Genomic DNA, 24689 nt, shown 5'->3' on the forward strand with positions numbered 1-24689 from the left:
TTTACTTCATACAGTGTTCTTCTCTGTGTTTGATATGCTGAGAAAAGCAGACAATAATAAATACAAAATAATAAACAACACAAATGATTACATTCATAATTAAGACATAGTTAATATAATAGGTACTAAAATTAGTAGGAATTACAAAATATCTGGAAATATAAATGTTGCCCATTAACCACTCGTAAGTAGTAACTGTCAGAAACATCCCAGACAAAAATGTTATCAACAATTCAAACAAATATTTGTAAACAGTAACGAAAAGGAACTAGTTAACGCAAAAGATTCAGCAAAGAAGATTCAGCAAAAAAGTTCAGCAAAAAACAAAAAACAAAAAAACCCCAAAAGACAAAAGTTTGAGAAAAGTGAGAGCGATTTCTTCCAAAAACAGAATTCATGGCATCTGAAACATAAGACTACTCTTTAAGGAACGTTATTAATTCAATGTAGTTATTTAGACCTCCGGGAAATTTGGACTTGAATGTATATATCCAAAATTGTCCACGTTGAGTCAACCACGTTGAGTAATCTTTTCATGACTGCGATCAAACTAAAGTACAGTTAATGGGTATTGAAACTGTACATGCTATAAAAGGATTAGGGAACAGAGACCTTCAGTTGACTAAACAAAATCAATTTTAGATGAAATTATAAAACCATGTCAACTATTTGTTACAAGCCACCCAGGCCTGATAACTACTTCTCACCCCTGTCCCACGGACAAAGAATAAAGGGAATTAAAGCCAAGATGGCTGCCATGAAGTGACATCATCCTCATTGAAGCAATCGGGTCCATCTTGCTTTCTTGTAAATCCTGCCCTAAGTTCCCGACAGGAAGTGACTTCAATCCCACTGAAGCAAGGGTGGCCATCTTAGTTCCTGGCAATTCCTGCTCTTACCCCCCTGACAGGAAGCAAGCCTCTCTCTGCTTCTCATTGCCAGCAGGTGCCACTGGTATTTTAATATCAGGCATTTGCTACCTGACGTTGCTCGTGCAAAGTACTTTATGCCTTGCTCTGCCTTTGATCCTGTTTGTCTTAACCCTTGCCATGTCCAGGGTGGATGAATTGGTAGGAAGCCTGGATAAAGCTCTATACCTTATGACATTAGTCTTTGATTTGATTAGATCAGTGTTCTTCAAGCAGCATGTACAGAGTTTTGCAAATGATTTATTCTTCTTCTTCTCTAGCTTCTTTAAAGATTTTGTTTGTAATTTTATCTTCCCCAGGAGCCTTCCTATTCTTCAGGCTTTTTATTGCTTTTACAACTTCTTCTATAAGGACGCATGGTACATAATTGGTGATTCATTGTTGCTTGTCGTCTTCTGGATTATGCCCTATATAATTTCACGTAGAAGTCCTCAACTCTCTGATAAATGCACAGTCCATTCTTGTTAATCCATCGCTTTGTTTCAGTGCAATGATTTGCTTCTTTTCAACAATAAAATCACTGCTTTGCCTTCTTTAAGCTTTTGATATCTTCAATAGTCTTCCTCACTACATCACAGTTTATGTTTTTTTACATCTTCTCTTATAGGTTTGCGGATTGACTTGCACAGCTCTGCACATTCAATTCTTATTCTTGCATCATGGGATTGCTTCATTTATTGTTGTTTCCTGACCAATTGTTTTGTCGCATCAGATATTTTCTTATCTATTTTTGCTAACGATTCCACTAGTTTTTTCTGCATTTTCAACTACAATCTTCAAAGGTTCTTTAAAATCGTCTGTTAAAGTGTCCATGTATTTTGATCTGTTATTCCTGAGTTTATAAATGCTGTTTATTTGTGTCTTCTCTTTAATCAGTTTTCTTCTTTCCAATTTCACATTCAGATGTAATATGCAGCAAAACCAATCAGTGATCACTCCTTCTGTCAAAACGGTTAAGGACTTTGTAGTCTTAAATCACATGTTTGTTTGGATGTAGTCAATTTCATTCTTGACATAATTGGGTCCAATCCATGTCCTTTCTCTATTTGGATTCTTCTACAAGAGTGAATTCATGATCTACTGTAGAAGTTTTCATATTCTGCAAAATCTATCAATCTGTTCCCACGTTCATTCCGGTTACTATAACCATACTTACCATCTGATGCTTCGTCTTTCTGATGGGCACCAATCATTGCATTGAAATCTCCCATAGTGATCTTAAGGTGACAATTTGTTGTTAAGTTGGTTATTTTATTGTAGAAGTCTTCCACTTCATTGTCTGCATGACCTGATGTTGGAGTATACACTTGGAGTATTTAAAGTCTGTATCTCTATGTAAACTGAATGGCAATTGTGGCTGCTCTTTCTGATGAGATTTCCACCTCCTCAATTTTGTTTCTCCATCTCTTGGTAATGATGAAGCATACTCAGCTGATTATTCCATTATACAGTATGTATCTTTGTAATAGAATAGGTGTCTGCTTTTGTGCTCAATGAGGCCTTTGTCTTTTCTTCTAACTTCACTAAGACTAACAATATTCCAATTAATCTTTTCAGGTTTATTTTCCTGTTGTTTCCATGTAGCCAGGATTAGGATTGAATGACCACTTTTGTTTAACCTCCAAGTATTCTTAGCACCCAATATCTTCTTCCTGAATGCTGTCAGCCAAGGGACAACCCAGCCTCTGGTAGAATGTGGTCTATTGTTTTTTTCTGCATGTTATACATTTAAATTGAGGAATTACTTAAATGTTGGTAAGTACATTTCCCTCTTTTGCTGTGTGTATTTTCCAAGCTTTCATAGTATTGTTAATGCTTCCAGCAAAAAGGGCCAATGCTCCTGAACAACAGCTCGCTCTCTCTCTCTCTCTCTCTCTCTCTCTCTCTCTCTCTCTCTCTCTCTCTCTCTCTCTCTCTCTCTCTCTCTCTCTCTCTCTCTCTCTCTCTCTCTCTCCTCTCTCTCTCTCTCTCTCTCTCTCTCTCTCTCTCTCTCTCTCTCTCTCTCTCTCTCTCTCTCTCTCTCTCTCTCTCTCTTCTATTCTATTCTATTCTATTCTATTCTATTCTATTTCTATTTCTATTTCAGACCATCCAACCTTTAGCTGAAACGAAAGTGGGTCATGCAGCTAAATATACAACCAGATCTACAAAAGAATTCCTGCACAAATAGAAATTCCATTCTTTACAGTGGCCTATCCAAATTCCAGACCTAACCCCCATTGAAATGTTGTGGCATGACCTGAAATGAGCTGTCCATGCAAGGAAACCTCAAATGTCACCAAAATGTCACCAAGTTCAAGCAGTTCTGTAAGGAAGAACGTGCCAAAATTCCTCAAACCAATGTGAGAGACTGGCCAGTAGCTACAGGAAACACTTAGTTGAAGTCATTGCTGCTCAAGAGGGTGCAACAAGGTACTGAATGTAAATGTTCACATACTTTTTCATACATGGATATTGTGTTAGATTCATTCATCTGAGTGAGACAAAAGGATTGACTTGTATCTGTATAAGCAGATTCAAGGGTTAAATGAAAGAGCCAAGTTGCTATGTAGTTAATGGCTTCTACAGTAACAGCATGCACAGGTACTGTATTTGGAAGAAAACGGTATAAATGAGATCTGATCCCGTCTGCCTTCTATACCTGTTCCATGTCTCTAAGACCTCACTGCAGAGCCCGCACTACACTAAGCTCAACAGTCATGCGCCGCTCATTCTGGTGTGGAACCACGAGTAAGACAGTTGATAAGTGCCTCCCCAAATGCCTCTTGTAGCCCTCTACTCCTAACCTGATGAATGTTTCACTCAGTACTTAGAGCTTTCTCAAGGGCAATCAAGAAAATTTACAAGAATACAGATAAAACAGAGCAAGTAGATAAGAAGTGAGAAGAAACACACTGATCATGTGGTCTCCCAGAACAAGGGAACAATGCCATGGTTTTCCAAATCCATAAGAATTGATATAATTAAATACAGGCTAATTAGTATAATTTCAATGGGTAAGGATGGAAAATGTTTAGGCCCCTTGGTAGAAGTAGGTGGGGTTTAACTCTTTATTTACCATTGTGAGGCATTGCCAACAAATGTGTTACTAGCCTATCTGGTATGTTCAGGGGATAGGTAGTGTAGTGTTAGGTGTATATTAACCCATACATCAGCCTAGCTGGCCATTTGGGCTACTAAGGGATTAACATATGCATGTTTTTAGTTATCTAATTTACTGTGTGTTTTTTTTGTGGTACAGTATGTTAATCCCTATAGGGCCTGATGGCATTGCTTTGCAAAGCATTGTTAGCCTAAGGCATTAAAGGGTTGAATAATTCCTGCTGGTTTTGTATGAAATCGTACTACTTAACCATATGGTAGTACAGTATAATATCTCCCACACTGTAGCTCAGTGGCGGATTTCCCGGGCCTTGGGTGGCAACATTTTGGGGTGGCAAAAATGTCCACCCCCATATGCCTTTGCCACGCTCTCGGGCCTATCGAACCTAATGGGAATGCACTTACATGAGTCGGCCACCTCCTTGCTGTCGCCCCCTCCATCTCCTTTGGAATCCTGGCATCAAATGATGTCGCAGGCATACCAACGTGACGTCACACTGCTTCTCGTTGTCGTGGAAAATGACATCATGATGTCACATTACCGTGGCAACGTGACGCGGTGCGCCGTCAAGTTCATAATGTCCATGATATCATTTGATGCTGGAATTCCAAAAGGAGATGTAGGGTGGAGTAAAAAGGCGGCCAACACATGTAAGGGCCTAGGGGCAGCAGAATTTCATTTGCATTGAGTAACATATTTCTTTCAGCTAAAGTTTAGTTTAGCATTTGAAGGTTATTTACGGCATAGTTAAAATTTCTTTCGCAACCCATTTATACTGTAAATAAATAACTCTTAAGGAAAAAGGTAACATTTTAACGTATGTATATGTGTATATATATATATATATATATATATGGAAAAAAGAACAAAAAAGAAACAGGCGCACACCTAGTGCATTACCACAATAAAAATGTATTGGATGAACATAAAATCTAACAAATGGCCACTCACAAGGATACAGCAAATAAAAGCATGTATGAGATAGGCTCTCATGTGCCTTGCAGCTCAGTCACCAGCGTCCGTCCGCAATCAGTGGCGTCGTCACGTGGATCAGCCTCGCGAACCGGAACCGGAAGAGGGGTCTTTCACCTTCAGTGCTCCACCAAATCGGTCCCTCCGGGAAACAGGCACCCCAGATGTATAATAGTACAAGGTAGCAAGCCGGGAGAGCAGCACACGGGAGCCAAAAGTTCTCAGTCAACCTGCATCAGTGTTTGTGGGCAAATGGCGGCCGGACTCTAGCCACGCCCTACGCGGGAGCACCGAGGGGAGAGAAACACCGACTACTGCAACATCCTCAGACCCCGCGCGGGCAGCGGTAGCACCGGAGGGAGGGAGGGGGGGAGGAGAGACACCGGCTACTGTAACACCCTCAGACCCGCGCGGGCAGCGGTAGCACCGGAGGGAGGGGGGGGAGAGAGAAACACCCTGACTACTGCAACATCCTTAGACCCGCGCGGGCAGCGGTAGCACCGGAGGGAGGGGGGGGGAGAGAGAAGCACCCTGACTACTTCAACATCCTCAGACCCGCGCGGGCAGCGGTAGCACCGGAGGGAGAGGGGGGGGGGGGAGAGAGAAGCACCCTGACTACTTCAACATCCTCAGACCCGCGCGGGCAGCGGTAGCACGGGAGGGGGGGGGGGGAGAGAGAAACACCCTGACTTCCGCAACATCCTCAGACCCGCGCGGGCAGCGGTAGCACCGGAGGGAGAGGGGGGGGGGGAGAGAGAAGCACCCTGACTACTTCAACATCCTCAGACCCGCGCGGGCAGCGGTAGCACCGGAGGGAGGGAGGGGGGGGGGAGAAAGAGAGAAACACCCTGACTTCCGCAACATCCTCAGACCCGTGCGGGCAGCGGTAGCACCGGAGGGAGGGGCGGGAGAGAGTAACACCCCGGCTACTACAGTATGTTACGTCCCGCGCGGGCAGCGGGAGCACCGGAGAGAGGGGGGAAGATTTATCAATGTATATATAAATATTTAAAGTGTATTTACCCCACCTCAAGCATGTGTCCAAACTCCTCCATGACCGGATCAGTGCAGGAGCTGACACAATTATACAAGAGGATACTATGGAGGAGGAGGAAACACGCACTAGGAGACACGCATGAGGAGGCACGCACTCCCCCCGCCCCCCCCCATATTACTTACCCGTGCAGAAAGGGCGGTTTGAAGTCCTGGCAAATCCATCCCGCGTCACAGCCAATCAGCTCCGATTTTTTTTTTTTTTTCGAGCAGGGGATTTTTTTTTTACACAGCAGGGGAAAGGTTACTGGCCACGAGCCAATATCCGATCGCAGCTGGCGAGTTGGCGACCGGGTTTGTCGAACACTGTATATATATATATATATATATATATATATATATAGTACATAACAAATGTATGCTCAACTGTATGTCTTAGACAGGTCTGCAACCGTGCCTTTCACCATTATCAATTATCCCCCAGCACACAGTGCTTCCACTCCAGAAAGGGATTCTGGGAAAAGACATGCAAATGAGCACTCAGTGCCTCCTTTTGCTTCGAAACCAAATAACATGGTCCCCTGTAAACTTATGCTTACTGCATTTCACAGCTTTGAGCACAGCCTGGGTTATGATGCATAGCCAGTAAACCCAATGACAGACAGCCATTTCAACTTTAATAGGTCTCATCAATGTGTCTTTGCAAAATGAAGCTTAGGATAGGTTTCACCACATAGTTTATGGTGGGTAAATAAAATGACAAAACCCTCCACAGTTAAGCATATAGCAAATGGAAATATTACTGTATGCTCATTTGCATGTTTTAGACAGGTCTGCAACCCTGCTTTTCACCATTATCACCCAGCACACAGTGCTTCCACTGCAGCAAGTGTTTTTGGGAAATGACATGCAAATGAGCACACAGTCATTTGCATGTCATTTCCCAGAATCCCTTGCTGCAGTGGAAGCGCTGTGTGCTGGGTGATAATGGTGACAGGCAGGGTTGAAGACCTGTGTAAGACATGCAAATGAGCATACAGTAATATTTCTATATGCTTTACTGTGGAGGGTTTTTGTCATTTTTTTACATACCATAACTTAACTAAGCATACATACATTTTTTTTTTATAACAATGGTGTTATTGATATTTTCAATGTAGATAAAAAAAATGTTGAGGACCTTTTTGTTTGTTTGTTCTTTTTTGACTGTTATGCCCATCAAATAATTGATTTTCTTTACCTGCCTCCAGCCCTCTGCCTTTTTTCGCTGTTCTCAGCCATTTTCTACTACTCCATTCCTATTGATATTTTCACACATTGTACATAGGATACAGAATGTGAAAAAACAGTAAGGGGATAATCCTTCAATTATACCGTACATGCTGCTAACAGATGTATTACATTTAAAATATCATCAACATGTGTGTTTCTCAATTCTCTTAATATCCTTGTCAACATCCTGAACATCATCTAATACATTAAAATGTTTGTTTCCCCTTATTCAGTAGCATGGACATGAGAATATCTCAGAAGAGCAAGAGCCAGATATAATTTTTTTTATAGAAAAGCTAGTGAGAGGGAGAAAAAATAACGAATACCATTTGGTTGCTATATGTAGCCTTGTGTACTTTGTACACATAGCCAGCCCTATTTGGAGAAGTACGGAGTTGCGGAGATGAGGGGGACTATTAGATATGGTATCGCGGTGACGCGCGAGACCCCGAAGCAATGCAGTTATATTGTAATATCAGTTAATCCCAGCGTGCGGACTGATTCATACGAACCCAGCATCCATCTCCAGACTCTTGATCAACTGGCTATTCTCTACTGGACTTTTTATTTATTACATGTAAGTCACTACTTGCACTGTTTATTGTATTTGTTAATACATACCTCTTCAACCTTGGTGCGCTCCTGTGCTTTCTTTTTTCTATGTGGTTGGTCCGCAGGGAGAGAGGGAGAGAGGGAGAGAGGGAGAGAGGGAGAGAGGGAGAGAGGGAGAGAGGGAGAGAGGGAGAGAGGGAGAGAGACTGACTTTCAATTAAGTAGGACATGTATATACCTTTCTTTTTCATTTTAACAACTGGCTTCAAAGCTTCACGTACAGTAAAAGAACCAGGAACTAATATTTAAAAGTATAGCTCTTAAAAGTCAAACTAGTTGGTAACTATACCAACTGAGATATAAAATTATGGATGCTGTTATCAGTCAGTTTCACTACAGTATCTCATTCCTAGATTGCCTGGCCACTTGAGAGCCATTGTAATAATGCATTCAGTACCAGATGGATCTTTCTTGAATGTATAATGCACTCTTCATAGTTATGTCATGCTGCAGACCATATCATAATAGTATGTGTCGAGATTGATAAAATGTACTTAGAATACCTAGACACCATAGATTACAATTGAGCAAAAGGCAGTTTAAATAACTTGAAGTTTTGATTAGAAAAAAGGAAATACTTTTTTTTCTGTTATCCGAAGATATAGATTGATCACAATCAACTGAAGCGTCTTTCATTGTTTGGGTAAGAAGCTCTTGTGTACAGTCAATTTTCGAATATGGTTTCTAAAACAAAATCTCATATAATATTTATAATAATATATTGATGTTTGAGAGTACAATAAATTCACCTTAAAGTAGCAATCCCTCTTACCCCTTTTTTCAGAATGATTTTTGTAAAGAATTTGTACTGAGAAGACCTCTTGCTCTAAACCACACTATTTTTAGGTCCAGAGAGCCCCTGGTTCCTGAGACTCTTACCCTTATACAGTAGATGTCAGTGTTTTTTCTCCCATTCAGGAAAATAAATGTCTGCTAATTCAGTTTTGGTCCCATGTGCAAATTGGAAGACACCTCCTTCTCAGGGTATGACCTGTGGCTTTCAATTTGACAATCCCAGAAACCATCTTTGATTATCCAGGAATAATACTGGCAACAAGAACGTTAAGAATTTCAGGACTTTGAACCTAAGTATATGATGTTTCATCTACGAAGGATCTATTTCAAATTCTGTTAAACAAAGTATAATAAATGGAGGGATTTCTGCTGTGGATTCAAGGCTAATTAAACTTTGCACATTGAAGACAGTGGGTAAGTGTAAAGAACATAACTAGCAACTTTCTTAGACTGTGCTGCCAGTTCTCACTGATTCATGAAAAAGTCGTGCAATGTGGCAAGCCACAAATTCTTCCAAAGCTTGTTATCTGTGACTAGTATTCATGGGTGATCAAATTTAGTGAAAAGTTATCTGTTAAAATTACATGTAAATAAGTGTTCCACAGCACACTGGGATTTAGTGAGATGATCAAAATGGTGCTGTGAGATTTACTCAATCTCCCATTGCAAGAAGAAAGCAGGGCTGTGTCTAGGGGCTGGGCAGTTTCCTTTATCCTGATTGGCTGCAGTACCCAGCAGCAACCAATTAGAAGGAGGTGTCAGAAACCTGCAGGGTAAAGGCAAGCAGAGGAGGAAGCAGCTTGGACTGGAGAGAGGTGAGTTTGTGGGGGCTATGCACAAAGCAGTGCTAAGTGTTTTTAAGTGCGATAAATGCATTTATAGCAAGATACTGCCTGCTGCGCAATTCACAAAGCAGTGATAACAATGCAGTATCGCACGTAAAAGGTTTTTTATCACCAAAAAACAGCCAGTGATAAAAAAAATGGCAAACCCGTAGTTTTTTGCCAGTCACCATGATTCACAAAGCAGTGATAACTGACTCGTACTGTAAAAGCTCACCATTTCTTTTCACCAGCTAAGGCTGGCACAAAAGAGATTGAGACATGCCTAAAAGCATTGTTTATGTTTATTTTTGAGCACATCATTGATACCAGAGGTTGCGGGTGCTTCATTGTGGTCACCGCAGGTGTCCGGGTTTACCCGGGTGTTGTCAAATACTGTATGTGTGTGTCCCCGGGGTCCCCGGTTATTGAACTGAATATGTGTATTTCCCCGGGGTCCCTGGGTGTTGCAATGAATATGGAAGAGGAGAGGAGTTGTTATATAACTGATAACATACAAATTATATATATATATATATATATATATATATATATATATATATATATATATTTGTATGTGTAAGTTTATCAGTAACATAACAACTAGGAATGTACACAAGTTAACATAATGACATGTATAATTATTAGATGAGTTGATAGCATCATAGAAAATACAGTGAATTATATCTGGATGTATAAGATATTGCCATCTAATCACTGTATTTTAGCCTTAATAATTACAATGTAGTTAAGGTCATAGTACTGGGGAACACTAGGCCCTATTTCCCTGTCCACTCCAATAGCAAACATTAATTGGTGGTTCATGAGAGTGTACATTGTTTGTTCATATGACGAAAATTGAAGAGATGCAGGAGGACCGCCTCTTGTTCCACATGCGTGTCGACCAGCCTTAGCCATTTTTTTTTCAGCCAAAGCTTGATATCTCCAAACCTTGATTGCAAGTCTCTGCTGTTCTTGTTTGTTGTCCACATGCACACACATGTATAAATATCCAACCACATCTTGGTTTTGTGACTGCTTTAATTTTACCTGTGTATTGATGTAAAAATGTAGAAATACATGATTATAGGTTACTGTACATTAACTAGTGTGATTTCAAAATTAATGGTACTATATTAACTATTGTAGCATAGGAAAGGAATATTGTAACAGATAGTATGAGTATTTGTCAGCACCAACATTTGCATGTAGTTACAGACCCCCATTCGTGTATTTAATGCGCACAATAGTTACTATTAAAATGTGTACATACATCTGCAACACACCTCAGTTATAGCATATTTGTTTAACATACATTGTTATATAAAGAAAAATTTCAGTAGCGCCACTCGTGAAACAAGGTGAATAGAACAATACAAATATTGTGTATAATTTTGATAAAAATTATAATAGAATAAACAATCTAACAATCTAAAAAACTATAAATATAAAAAAAGGTGTATGAAAAATAAAAAACGTGCCAATAATATTGATTACATATATAACAAACAAAGAAAAAAAGACAAAAAATTGAAGAAAGTCCAACCCTTAGTGCAAGTCCAATAAAAGTTCAAATATAGAACAAATTGATGACCAGGGATCCACGGCTGCTCTCAGAAGGAATAACCAATTCCAGCAGGAAACTATAGAAAGAGAAGAACAGAGAGCGCAGAGAGCGCACGTCCCATAGTGTAAAACAGTACATTTAATCAATTAAAAAGAGGACAAGGAGATTAAGGACACTCACAAAAGTACAAGATAAAAAGGCAGTTTGTGATATAATCACCACCAGCAAGGCAACACCGTCCTGGAACACATCATTTGCTTGATAGCCCATCCGGGTCACCTCCAGCAGTTTTTGGATGAATAGAAACAGTGTCTCTTTGCTTGAATGCGATTTGGAGTTTTCAGCCTCAGATCAGCTCCATGCGCTCTCCGGCTGTAAAGCTCACACTGCATGATGACGTAGTGTCGTGGTAGCGTGCCCTGATGCGTTTCGTCACAACAGTGACTTTTTCAAAGGGAATACCAACATGGTGGAGGGCTCGGTATTTATAGGCTCAACTATACAAAGGGGAGTGGCCCCGAGGCAACCAGAGGCCAATCATCAGTGCCCATGCATGAAAGCCAAGACACTAGTCATGAGCCAAAGGAAACAACCGTGTCAATCCTGTAATAAAAACAAATGCTGCACATAGTGTGATATATTCATGGGCATATAAACCGCAAATATAAAATGAATTCGTATTTCCTATAAATAGAACCACATCACAAACAAAAGCAGAATATAAAATAATAATACACTATAAATGATCACAAATTATAAAAACTATAAAAATTATTATTATGAACACACAGCAATAAAAATACATAAATATGTATATGCTCGTGCCCGCAGATGGACACATATATAACATGTCACATATGCGTATATAGCACAAACAATGAAAAACCCTAATTTATAATAAACTATTACACATTCACAAATTCATAATAAAAAAATATATATATATATATAAAATAATATTAAATACATATATATATATATGTGTATACAATAATACACATAACCCAAGTCTCTCATCATTCACATAAATAAAAATGAATTCACAGTAAAACTCCATTATATATACAGTGGAATATATACATAAAAAATTATGTATATAAAAGAGTAATGACCAAATCAATAATCATATGGGGAAGCATATTTTATCCTATTTAAATAACAATAAAGATAATAATAAGAATTCTTATACCCCAACTCTAATAAAAGAGAAGGGGAAAGGGATATTTTCTTTCCCATATAACATCAATAAAATTGATTCAATCGAAATCTAGATCCAAAGGCCAAAAACTTTATAAAATCTAGCATCACTGGACTAATGAAGGAGTAAATAGGTAGAAAATTAAGAACATAGATAAAAAGAATAAGAAGAACAATAGGAGGTGGAGAATGAAATTGCTAAAAAAGAAAAGAAAGTGGAATGGGAAAATGGGAGTAGATGGAAAAGGGATAGGAAGAGGAAAAGAAGAATAAGGAAGAAAAGAAGGAAAAGATGGGGGGAAAAGTTAGGTGGGGGGGAAGAGGGAAGGGAATGAGAGGAGAATAGAGAATAGACAAACAAGAGGAAATGGAAAAAGAACAGAATAAAAGAAGGGAGAGGGAATGCAACATGATACAATAGAGGAAAGGGAATGGCAGAGTCAATATAACCAGAGCTGGGGATTACACCAAAGTACTAGTGTCTAAACAATCATTGAGTCTACCAGGGGTTAGAGTTCCCAACTGGTGGATCCAATATTTCTCCCTTCGACACAACATTTTATACCGATCCCCCCTTCTAGCAGAGGCAGGAATGTGTTCAATACCCATAATAAGTAGGGAATCTATACTCCTATTGTGAAAACATTTAAAATGTCTAGAAAGATTATGGGTATTTAGACCATGCAACACATTCCTCCTATGCTTGAGGAAGCGGGTACTAAGGGATCGTGTGGTGCGACCAATATATTGCTGGCCGCAACCACATTGTAAAAGGTAGACTATATAAGTGCTAAGGCAATTAATACTGCCCTTAACCTCATATTTCCCACCTTTTCAAAGGGAGACAAACTCCGATGTGACAGTTAAATGTTTACATGTGATGCAGCGGCCTCTGCCACACCTGTGGTTGCCAGATCGGCCCACAGGTGTGGCATTAGCAGCCACATCAACCGTAGATAATTTACTCAGAGCTAATTTTTTTTTTTATATTTCTGGCCTTCCTATATATAATTGGTGGTCTATCAGGAAGAATATTTCCCAAATGGGGGTCACACTTCAAGATGCTCCAATGGGTATTTAATATACCCCTGATGGTTCTAAAAGATTGATTGAAAGTGGTGATGAATCTAGGATTTCCATCGATATTACCCGATCTATTCCCAGATTTACCATAACCCACATGTACCTTTATGGAGTCTTTTGATTTCTTGAGTAGTGTGGATCTGTCAGAGGCCTGTGCCCTCCTGAAAGAGTCGTTGATAAGGACGGGATCATAACCCTTCATTGCTCAGGTTTTCAGATTGAATCAGAAAATTGCTCTCTTTGGTGCAGTTCCTTTTTAAACGATAGAACTGTCCCAAAGGAATGTTTCTGAGCCACTGTGCATGGTGATTACTGGATGAATGAACATAATTGTTGACAGAAACAGGCTTGAAGTGAGTGGTGGTAATGATGTTCCCTTCTGTATCCAAGGTCAAAACTAGATCCAGGAATACCACAGAGATAGAGCTAATTTCGAATGTGAACTTCAAGCCCAATTCATTTTGATCAAAAGAACTCAGGACATCAGACAAAACTGTGATATCACCCTCCCAATTCATAATAATATCATTGATGAAACGACCATAGTATACAAGGCCCGCCCCCAGTTCGGCATTTTGCCAAATAGATGTCTTTTTTCAACCTCATCTACTATGTAACTATATAACAATGTATTCTATTATAATTTTTATAAAAGACATAGGTCCATCAAGTTCAACCTATGCTAAATTTAGACAACAGATACTTTATCCTATATCTATACTTACATATTGATCCAGAGGAAGGCAAACAAAAAACCCCATTAAGGGGAAAAATGAATTCCTTCCTGACTCCAAGAATTGGCAATCGGATTAATCCCTGGATCAACATCCTTCCCATGTATACTTATTTGGTATAACCCTGTATACCTTTCCCATCTAAAAAGACGTCCAACCTTTTTTTGAACAAATCTATTGTATCTGCCATCACAGTCTCCATGGGTAATGAATTCCACATTTTAACTGCCCTTACTGTAAAGAACCCTTTCCTTGTTGCTGGTGAAATTTCCTTTCCTCCAACCTTAAGGGATGGCCCTGAGTCCTTTGTACTGCCCGTGGGATGAATAGTTCTTTTGAAAGCTCCTTGTATTGTCCCTGAATATATTAGTATAGTGTTATCATATCCCCTCTTAGACGCGTCTTTTCTAATGTAAATAAATCTAATTTAGCTAGCCTCTACTCATAAGTTAGAATGTCCATCCACTTTATTAATTTGGTGGCTCTTCTCTGCACTCTCTCTAGTGCCATAATGTCTTTTCTTAGGATTGGTGCGGCTCGCGATGAGATTTAAAAAAAAAAAAAAAAAATTAAAAAAAAATTAAAAAATGGCGGCAATTCCCTGCGGTCCTGGGGGTGATGTGAGGTGCATTGAAGTGAGGTGCATTGAGGTGAGGTGCAGGGGAGGTGAGGTACAGGGGAGGTGAGGTGCAGGGGTGATTGGAGGTGCGCGGGGGGGTGATTGGAGGTGCAGGGGGGGGTGATTGGAGGTGCAGGGGGGGGTGATTGGAGGTGCAGGGGGGGGTGATTGGAGGTGCAGCGGGGGGTGATTGGAGGTGCAGGGGGGGTGATTGGAGGTGCAGGTGGGGGTGATTGGAGTTGCAGGGGGGGGTGATTGGAGGGGCGGGGGGGGGGGGGTTGGAGGTGCAGGGGGGTGATTGGAGGTGCAGGGGGGGTGATTGGAGGTGCAGGGGGGTGATTGGAGTTGCAGGGGAGGGGTGATTGGAGTTGCAGGGGGGTGATTGGAGTTGCAGGGGGGTGATTGGAGTTGCAGGGGAGGTGATTAGAGGTGCATGGGGGGTGATTGGAGGTGTGGGGGGGTGATTGGAGGTGTGGGGGGGTCATTAGAGGTGTGTGGCGGGTCATTGTAGGTGCAGGGGTGTCACTGGAGGTGAAGGAGGGGGTCATTGGAGGTGAAGGGGGGGTCATTGGAGGTGCAGGGGGGGTCATTGGAGGTTCAGGGGGGGTTATTGGAGGTGCAGGGGAGGGTGGTTGGAGGTGCAGGGGAGGGTGGTTGGAGGTGCAGGGGGGTCATTGGAAGTGCATGGGGGTGATTGGAGGTGCAGGGGGGATGATTGGAGGTGCAAGGGGGAGAGTGACTTGAGGTGCAGGGGGAGAGTGGTGTGAGGTGCAGGGGGGGAGAGTGGTGTGAGGTGCAGGGGGAGAGAGTGATGTGAGGTGCAGGGGGGGAGAGTGATGTGAGGTGCAGGGGGGGAGAGTGATGTGAGGTGCAGGGGGAGAAGTATGTGAGGTGCAGGGGGGTGGGATGTGTGTGGTGTGCAGGGGGGTAGTGTGTGTTTGTGGAGAGGGAGTATTATGTGTGTGGGTGAGGGGGAGAGATGGGGGTATGAGAGATAGATGGGGAGTATCGCAAAGGTTGATAGTGAGGGGTTCTGGGGGAGATATGAGGATGATGATGAGAGGTGCTGGAGGAGAGATGATGATGATGATGATGATGATGATGATGATGATGATGATGATGATGATGATGATGATGATGATGATGATGATGATTTTACCCGTGCAGCCCAATTTTTTTTTCCTTGGAGCATTTCGGCCCTTCTCGCTTTACGAGTTGGGCAGGCCTGCCCTAGGTTATACACTGATAAGTGTGCTTTTCTAACAATGTTTTAAAGACTGCCCATTTATCTTCTACATTTTTCCCTGCAAAACATCATCCCATTGTGTTACTACTAGATTAAACCTCAGTTTATTAAAATCTGCCTTTCTAAAGTTTAAGGTCTTTGTTGAACCCAAGTAATCTGTTTTTTGATAATTTATTTCAAATGAGACCATGTTATGATCACTGTTACCCAAATGTTCCAGGGCTTGAATATTTATTATTACTTCTACATTGTTTGATATGACCAAATCCAGAACTGCCCCTCTCCTGGTTGGTTCCTCAATAATTTGGGTCATATAACTGTCTTTAAGCACCCCCAAAAACCTGTTTCCTTTTGTTGTAACGCTAATCTCATTGCCCCAGTCTGTCTTGATAATTAAAATCCCCCATTATGCAAACATGACCCAGTTTTGATGCCTTCTCCATTTGCAAAAGTATTTTAGCTTCCTCAATCTCACAGATATTTGGTGGTTTATAGCATATTCCCACAAACATTTTCTTTATACTTTTATCTCCACTGCTAATTTCTATCCACAAAGTCTCTACATTTTCATCAATCCCTTCATAGACTTCATCCCTTATAATAGGTTTTAGATCCGGTTTAACATATAAAACATACTCCACCTCCCCTTCTATTTTTTTCGATCCTTCTGAAAAAGCGAATAACCCTCTAAATTAACTGTTCAGTCATGAGTTTCATCCCACCATGTTTCAGTAAGGCCTATGATATCATATTGCTCCCTTGCAGCTATTAATTCAAGCTCCCCCATTTTATCTGTCAGGCTTCTTGCATTAGCAAGCATGCATTTAAGTTTTTTTCAGCTTGTACTATAATCTTATCTGCTCCTTCCTTTTTGCTCCCACTTGGTTTAGTCTTAGAAGTTTTCTAGTATTATCTGTATTTACTATGGGTGTCTCACTGCTTGTCAAACTTGCACTTGCCCCCATTCTACCTCCATACCACCTTGTATCCTCATCTATTCCATTTAGTTCATTATCTGGTTAATTATCTGTTTCATTCCCCTCCCCCCTCCCAAGTTTCAAATCTCCTGCAACCTTTTCAGCATTCTCCCCCCTAGCACAGAAGATCCCTCTTCATTGAGGTGCAATCCGTTTCTAGAATATAGATGGCACCTCTCAGAAAAGGAGTCCCAGTGCTCTAAAAACCCAAACCCCTCCTTCCTGCACCACTTTCTTAGCCATGCATTAACCTCCATGATCTCTGATTGTCTCCCTGCGGTAGCGCATGGCACTGGTAGTATTTCAGAAAATACTACCTTGGTGGTCCTTGCCTTAAGCTTTTGGGCTAGATCCCTGTAATCATTTTTTAGGACCCTCCATCTTTCTCTAACTTTGTTATTGGTGCCAACGTGTACCAAGACCGCCGGTCAATCCCAGCCCCCCCAACAATTTGTCTACCCGATCCGCAATGTGCCGAACCCAAGCACCCGGGAGACAACAACTGTTCGGTTCATGCGGTCAGGGCAACAGATTGCCCTATCTACCTTCCTAATAATGGAGTCCCCTACCACCACAATCTTTCTTTGTATATGAGCATCCTGAGTCCCCACTGTGCTGGAGGAAATATTCCCCTGGCTGCTAAAAGAATTAGTCTCCCCCAGCCTTGCCATTTCTGCCCCAACATTCCCAATATCTTCACTCAACATGGCAAATCTATTGGGATGTGTCAGCTCAGAAACGACCTGCCTCTCCCTATTGCCCCTGCTTCCCCTTCTAACTGTCACCCAGCTACCTTTCCTGCTCCTCACTATCAGCAACCAAGCTACCTAATTGCTCCTCACTAACAGCGCCACCATCTGCACCACTAGTCGAAGCAAGGGCCTGCTCAGTGACCTCTAATTCCCTTTCAAGATTGCCAATGTCCCTCAATATTGCAAGTTGCCTCTTCAGATCAGCAATCTCTGACTCTAAAGAGACCACCCGCTCCCACTTCCCACAGCGGTATGCTCCTTGGAACAGCTGCTTCAAGTGCACATACATGTGGCAAGATCAGCATTGAGTGGCATTTTCAATCCTGCTCATTATAGCAACTATGAAGTTTAGAAGTACTAACAGTAAATTGTACTTCAATAAACTATACCTTGTTTAACCGCTTCCTTGTTCAAACTGCTTCTGGTTCTAACTGCACACACTTTAAACAACCAGCACTTCAAATCAACCACACAGATTAGTCAGTACACGCAAGCTCAGGATTCGTTAGAAGCCTCTGTTTAAATAGGGACACCCACCATGTGTGTTAGGTTATCAATTAACTAACCCCACCCACTGCAGGTGTTAGGCCAGCCAATTAACCAACCACACCCACTCTGCCTCAGGCAGGAGAAAGGGAAAAAAAAGTTACAGGCTTCAAATTACAGCACACTTTAAAAATAGATGAACCCACTGCACACTCCCCAAAAAACAGCCACCCCTGCTAGTATACCCAGTACTTCCCTTTCCTTCTGGTTCTAACTGCACACACATTAAACAACCAGCACTTCAAATCAACCACACAGATTAGTCAGTGGTACATTAAAATGGTACATCTCAATGGTACATTAAAACATGTGCAAAACAAATGTTTGCTGTGATCGTTAGATACATTAAATGATTTATCAGTACCCCTAACTTAGATGATTTATGTTCTTACATACCAATGGGCCATAGAGTTTACTAAAAGAAGCCATGACACCATCGACAAGAATCACCACCTACAGGTTCTAATCTCCTCACAAAGGACACTATTGTGTTGTTACACATTTTGCCCATTAATTGGGGCTTTCTTGTAAGTTCCCACTGCATCCATTCTCATGTTGTGTATATTAGAATTATATTCAAGTGTTGCTCTTACTTTTGTGACTCTTCATTTGTCTCATTGTGCCCCCCATTAGCCTGAGTGGCTTAAGACTCTTTATTTGAGATCTATTTGAGATCTTAGTGTTGTCTTCACAGAGTTGCACTATTATTTGTGTGTTTTGTTCCCACATGTTTCCACTGGTGTACTGCGGTCCCTGACTTCGATACCAATACAGCTAACGCAAAAGCAAGAAAACCCTGGTGAATACATATTTGAAAGTTCAATTAATGAAGGAGTCCCCAGTATCCCTGATGGGACGGAGTTGTCCAAAACAGAGGCAAAAAAAGAAGAAAGGGGTTCTTCACTTACCATGGAAGGAACAGACACATCCGCAAACCCCGCAGAAAAAAAGAGGAATCGAGAATCCCTGCAGCCAAGAGAAAATGGAGGATTTGTCATGCGGATGACAGAATATCCAGAGGCCCCAAGGCAGAAGTCGTGTAACCCAAAGAAGTGTCTGTCCGGTGCTAACTGTGAGTAACCCTAAACCAACCACACCAGGGAAGCGGAGCCGAAACCAGTGAGTGACGATCCCTTGACTAGCCCTGACGATGCACTGCAAACTGCCAGGCATGTCTGTGAACAAGTAAAACTGAAGAGAGAACATAATGCTGAGCTACAGAAGACTGTGCTCACAATGTACTTTTTGGTCAGGAACGAATTAGAGGATATAAAGACTGCGCTAGATACTGTGAATGCTATTAATGCCACAATCGTGGAAAAACAGAGCAAATCTGATAGAATGATTGCTAATCTGAAACAGAAGTATGAGGAGGCACTGAAAGAGATTAGTCTCTCTCAGCAAGAGGTTCACAATTGCCATAGAGAGGTGGAAGTCTTTCAGAATGAAGTTCACACTCTCCACATAGAACTGAATACCTCACACCATCAGGTCAACAGTGTCCGGGCAGAGGTGGACATATCGCAGAATGAGGTTCATACTCTCCACATAGCCCTGGATTCCTCACACCAAGAGATCAGCAGTTGCTGCACAGAACTGGAAGTCTCTAAAAATGAACTTCACAGTCTCGCTGAGGAGCTGGAAATCTCTCAACAAGCTATCCTCAGTCTTTAAGTCTAATCCTTATGGATCTTAAAGTCTCTCTGTAGCTTCACACCCTCAACCAAGAGATAGAAGTCTCATGACAATAGACCGGGTGTCTCAACTCAGAAGTGTATAAGTGGAAAGAGGACGGGAGACTTCCTGTGACGTCAAGAGGAATGGCTGCCTGAGAGATTGGCTCCAGAGCCCCTCCAACTTATAACTTATAAAAATAGCAACTAAATAAACAAATCCCCCCCAAAACCTACAATCCTGAACCCCTAAGACCAGCTGGGCACAAGACGTACCTTCTCCGCCGATTTGGAGAGGGGTTGCCGGCGCTCTGGGAGGCTTCCTGTGAGCCCCGACCCCCGGTAGAAGTCTCCCCCTGACTCGCGTGAAAAAGTCAGAAGAAACACCTGGAGGAGCGGTGCGGGAGGTAGGAGAGGCGACGGGGCTAAGCTCTGAGTGTCCCGCGGAGTCCACTCTAACTGCGGGGCTTGGGGATTCCCCCCCTGCGAGCGCTGCCCTTGAAGTGCGCCCGTGGCGGCCTCCCGCGGCCCCGAGGGGAAGCCGGAGCTGCAGCAGCATCTCCCCGTTGCGGTCCCGGTCTCCGCTTGCCCCCCCCCCCCCCAGAATAAATAAAATAAATAAACATACCCCCATCAGGCTATCCCGGCAGGGGAGAGTACCCCCTGGCTGCAGGAGCTGTTAGACCCACCACGTGGCGGCAGGGGAGGAAGCGGCCATCTTAAAGGAATACTCCACTGAGGCACCATCTCCCCTTAAAGGGGTATACAGCTGCCTGTCCCAACCATCAACTTTCAACTGCTGCCTGAGCCTCAGTGTGCCACAACCCCCTACCTCCCCAGTAACACAGCGTTGAGCCAAATAAATAAATAAACAACTACTCAGCAGCTTCAGAAACACCCCAGAAGCTCCGCAACACTCTCACACCTCCCCCCCCTTAAATAAAAGGGAATAAAAATAATAAAGTGGGGACCATAAGCAGACAGGGGAACATACAGAGCATGAGCGGCAAGGGCAAAAAAGCAGCCCAGCAAACAGTCGCGAGCTACTTTACCCCAAACCAGTGACCCGCAGGGAGCTGCGAGGACTCGCAAGACGGTGGCCTGACTCGCACGCGGGAAGACCCAGGTAGAACACAGCAGCCAGAAATGGCAAACATCGACATTAATAAAGAATACCTGAAGAACCTCTTCACGAGAATGAGGAAAGAAATCCAGGATGACCTGACTAAAGCGGTCAACACCTTATGGAGTGATATGAACCTCCTGGCTGCTAAGACGGACACTCTGAACCATAAGGTGGAAGCCTTGGAGCAGGCCCAATCCTCCGCAGAGGACGAAATAAACCGGTTACACTGGGAAATAAGGGAATTAAAGGAAAGTGCCGAAGATCAAGAAAATCGCGACCGGAGGCAGAACCTGAGAATAAGGTATGTCCCGGAGTCCGTGGAGACGGACCAGCTCCGCACTTACCTGACAGACTTATTTATCCACCTAGTCCCGGAATTATCCCCTGATAAACTGGAGATGGATAGGGCCCACAGAGCCCCGGGGCCAAAATCTACTGACCCCAAGAGGACCAGAGATGTCCTGATTAAATTCCATTACTACTCTGCGAAGGAGAAATTATTAGCAGCCAGTAGAGACAAGGGAGCCTTACAATTCCGCAACACACGAATCGAAATCTATAGTGATCTCTCGAGGAAAACTGTAGACAGGAGAAGAGAGTTAAAACCCCTCCTGCAGAAACTGAGAGAAAACAGCTTAAAATATCGTTGAGGGTTCCCATTCAAAATCGTTGTGCAATCAGGAGGGAAATACCACACTCTATCCTACCCGGAACAAATCCCGAGATTTATGAGAGGCCTGGGCATCCCGCAGGCGAGCGGAGGATCTGCCCATGAAGAAGCTGACGGCGCTCAGAACCAAAGAACAACTGAGAAGGTACCGCGAACTTCCCAGAGAATCGCAACCCAGCGAAACCAGGTGGGGGAAGAATAATAATCGAGACTCAGAACTTGCCCCGACCCTACGGAGGCGGCAGGGACTGCGCCCCCCATTACCCCCAGATCTCCCTCCCCCTGGATAAAAGAGAGAAATAGCTCCCCTGTCTACCTCCCCTGGTGGATCTCCACTTACCTGCTGCGAGATGAAGTCGCTCTCCTTCGGAGTGTCGGCGCTCTTGGCCTCTGCCGGGAATGTGAGAAAGAGTCTCAGGATGAGAGCAGGGAGCGGCGGACAGAAGACCCGATGTAGACGGGGGGTGATGATGTTTGGTGGGGCGGGGGGGGGCTTTGGTTGTGCGGGAGGGGGGGGATGATTGTCTGGGGAGAGGGGAACCACATTTCTCTCCCCTCCCCCCTTTCCTCTCCTCTCGCTCCCTGCCCACCCCCCCCCTCCCCTGCCGTGATGGATCGGGAGCTGGTCCGGCGGTCTCTGCGGAGTCAGACCCGGCCAAAATAGACAGAGGCTGACGGCAAGCCCAAAGATAGACATATGGGGACTGAAGCTATATGAAAAAACTCCCTCGTATGTATCCAGTGTTAGTTAAATATTGTAAATTCCTACCTGGAACCACCTCTACACCAAGGGGTTCACCCACAACAGCTCGGTTCCTCCCGGGGTGCGCCTTGTACCCTTAACGTTGCAGCTGACCCAAGCAAAGTAATGGGAACTGCAAACATAGGGATCTAGATGAAAACGGCGGAACAGCGCCATCTAGTGACAATACAAGCAAATGTTGGTGGGCACAGTTGGGGGGCTCACCTGGGGAGGAAACGAGAAGCCCTTAGAAGGGGGATCCCAAAATAGGTCTTAGGCTTTCTACCATAGAAGCAAACAAGAGAAAGGGCTCCAGGAAAGGTACCCAAGGGGGTGATACTTGTATAGACCTCTTCCTCCCCCAGTGCCCCCCCTTCCCATCCCCTACACCCTTCCCCTCCTACCCTCACGTGCTCCCCCCTCTTCCCAGTTTATCCCCCCCCTCTCTGCCTCCCCCCCCCTGGTCATATCCCTCCCCCCCTCAACTTCTGCCCCCCCCCCTCCCCTAGCTGGGGAACATCCCTACCCCTATGCCAAACCGAGGTTAGCATGACATATAAGCATAAGGTTATGAAAGCAATTAGTTAAGGGTCCCACAACGTTAGACCCGGAAGTTATATGGTTGAACAAGTTTTATGTGATTTAATATGTTTAGTTGCAATGCCTTTTGAAGGAGGGCTCTCCGGCCTCCCTGATGGCTCTCAGAGAGCGGCGCTCAGGGAAGTCTCCCAGAGGCAATAGGCCTACTACCTTCATCCTTAGAGAGATGAGGGTCTCTAAAACTGGGCTCTTGGACAGCCCACTTTCTTTTCTTTTTCCACTCTTTTCTCACCCCCCTCTCTTTCCTCTCCTCCCCCATCCCCCCCATGCCCCCCCAGCCATCCACGTGCCCAGAGAACACAGGGGACGATCTTGCAGAACCAACTCTCATCAGCACCAGGTACTCTATACAAAAGAAAAGTCGCACATAAAAATGAACACAACCCTGTTTTTCTATCCACACACACCCAGCAGGGACGAGCACATACGCAGATGGCCAGGGTCTCCAGAAACCAAGATTCCACAAAAAGCCCACTCAGAGGTCAAGACAAGGTATGACTGTAGAGACGCCCACCACCTTGGGAAAGTGAAGGGACAGACAGAAGCCCTGAAATACCATCCAGGTAACAATGGCCCATAACACAACACTTAAACTAATATCCCTAAATGTCAGAGGACTAAACTCAGTACTTAAAAGACGGCTCGCTCTTCAGGAGCTCAAAAAGACGAAGGGAGACATCCTGTTTTTACAGGAAACTCACTTTAACACGACAACCCCCCCCAATACCTTCCAGAGATATTACCCTCAGACCTACTATGCATCCTGCCCAACCAAAAAGAGAGGGGTAGCTATTTTGTTCAAACAAAATGTTAAATTTTCTTTTAAAAAAGAAACTGCAGATCCGGAAGGCAGATTTCTTATCCTCCAAGGCACCTTGTCCGGGGTGGATATTACTATGGTCAATATATACGCCCCAAACGAGGCCCAAGCTGACTTCCTGAGAGAACTTTGTGACAGCCTAGCTCCCCAGCCTAGAACTACACTGTTGTTGGTCGGAGACCTAAATATGCTTGTAGACCCCGACCAGGACAGGATGAGCACATTAGATACCCCCTCCCTCATGCTACGGAGAGAAATGCTAGGGAATTCCGTAACATACTGAAAGAGTTCGCATTAATAGATATCTGGTGAGCTCAGCACCAGGGTCAGAGAGACTACTCCTACTTCTCCCCCCCGCACCAGACCTACTCAAGGATTGATTATTTTCTGGGTACTAAGGATATCTTCCAGGCAACCTCCCAGTCAGATATAAGATCAATATCCTGGTCGGACCACGCCCCGGTCTCGCTGACGCTCTCCCTCCCCTTCTATAAAAATAGCCAATACAACTGGAAACTAAATGATTCTCTGTTAAACCAACCAGATGTAGAAATAGAAATTAAACAAAAACTCAGAGAATACTTTACACTGAACAAGGGCTCCGTGGAGTCATCAGCGATGCTATGGGAGGCCCATAAGGTTACAATCAGAGGGAATATCATTTCCATAGCCTCATACAAGAAAAAAGCACGACAGAAATTGTACAACGAATTGGCGGGAAAGGTCCAATTACTGGAACAAAAACATAAAACTAATCCCTCAAAAAAAAATTACTCAAAATATTAGATAAAGCCAGATCTGAATTCAAACAGATACAACTCGATGAGGTGGAGAGGGCGC

This window comes from Ascaphus truei, chromosome 1 (genome assembly GCF_040206685.1).
Source record: "Ascaphus truei isolate aAscTru1 chromosome 1, aAscTru1.hap1, whole genome shotgun sequence".
Taxonomy (NCBI): domain Eukaryota; kingdom Metazoa; phylum Chordata; class Amphibia; order Anura; family Ascaphidae; genus Ascaphus; species Ascaphus truei.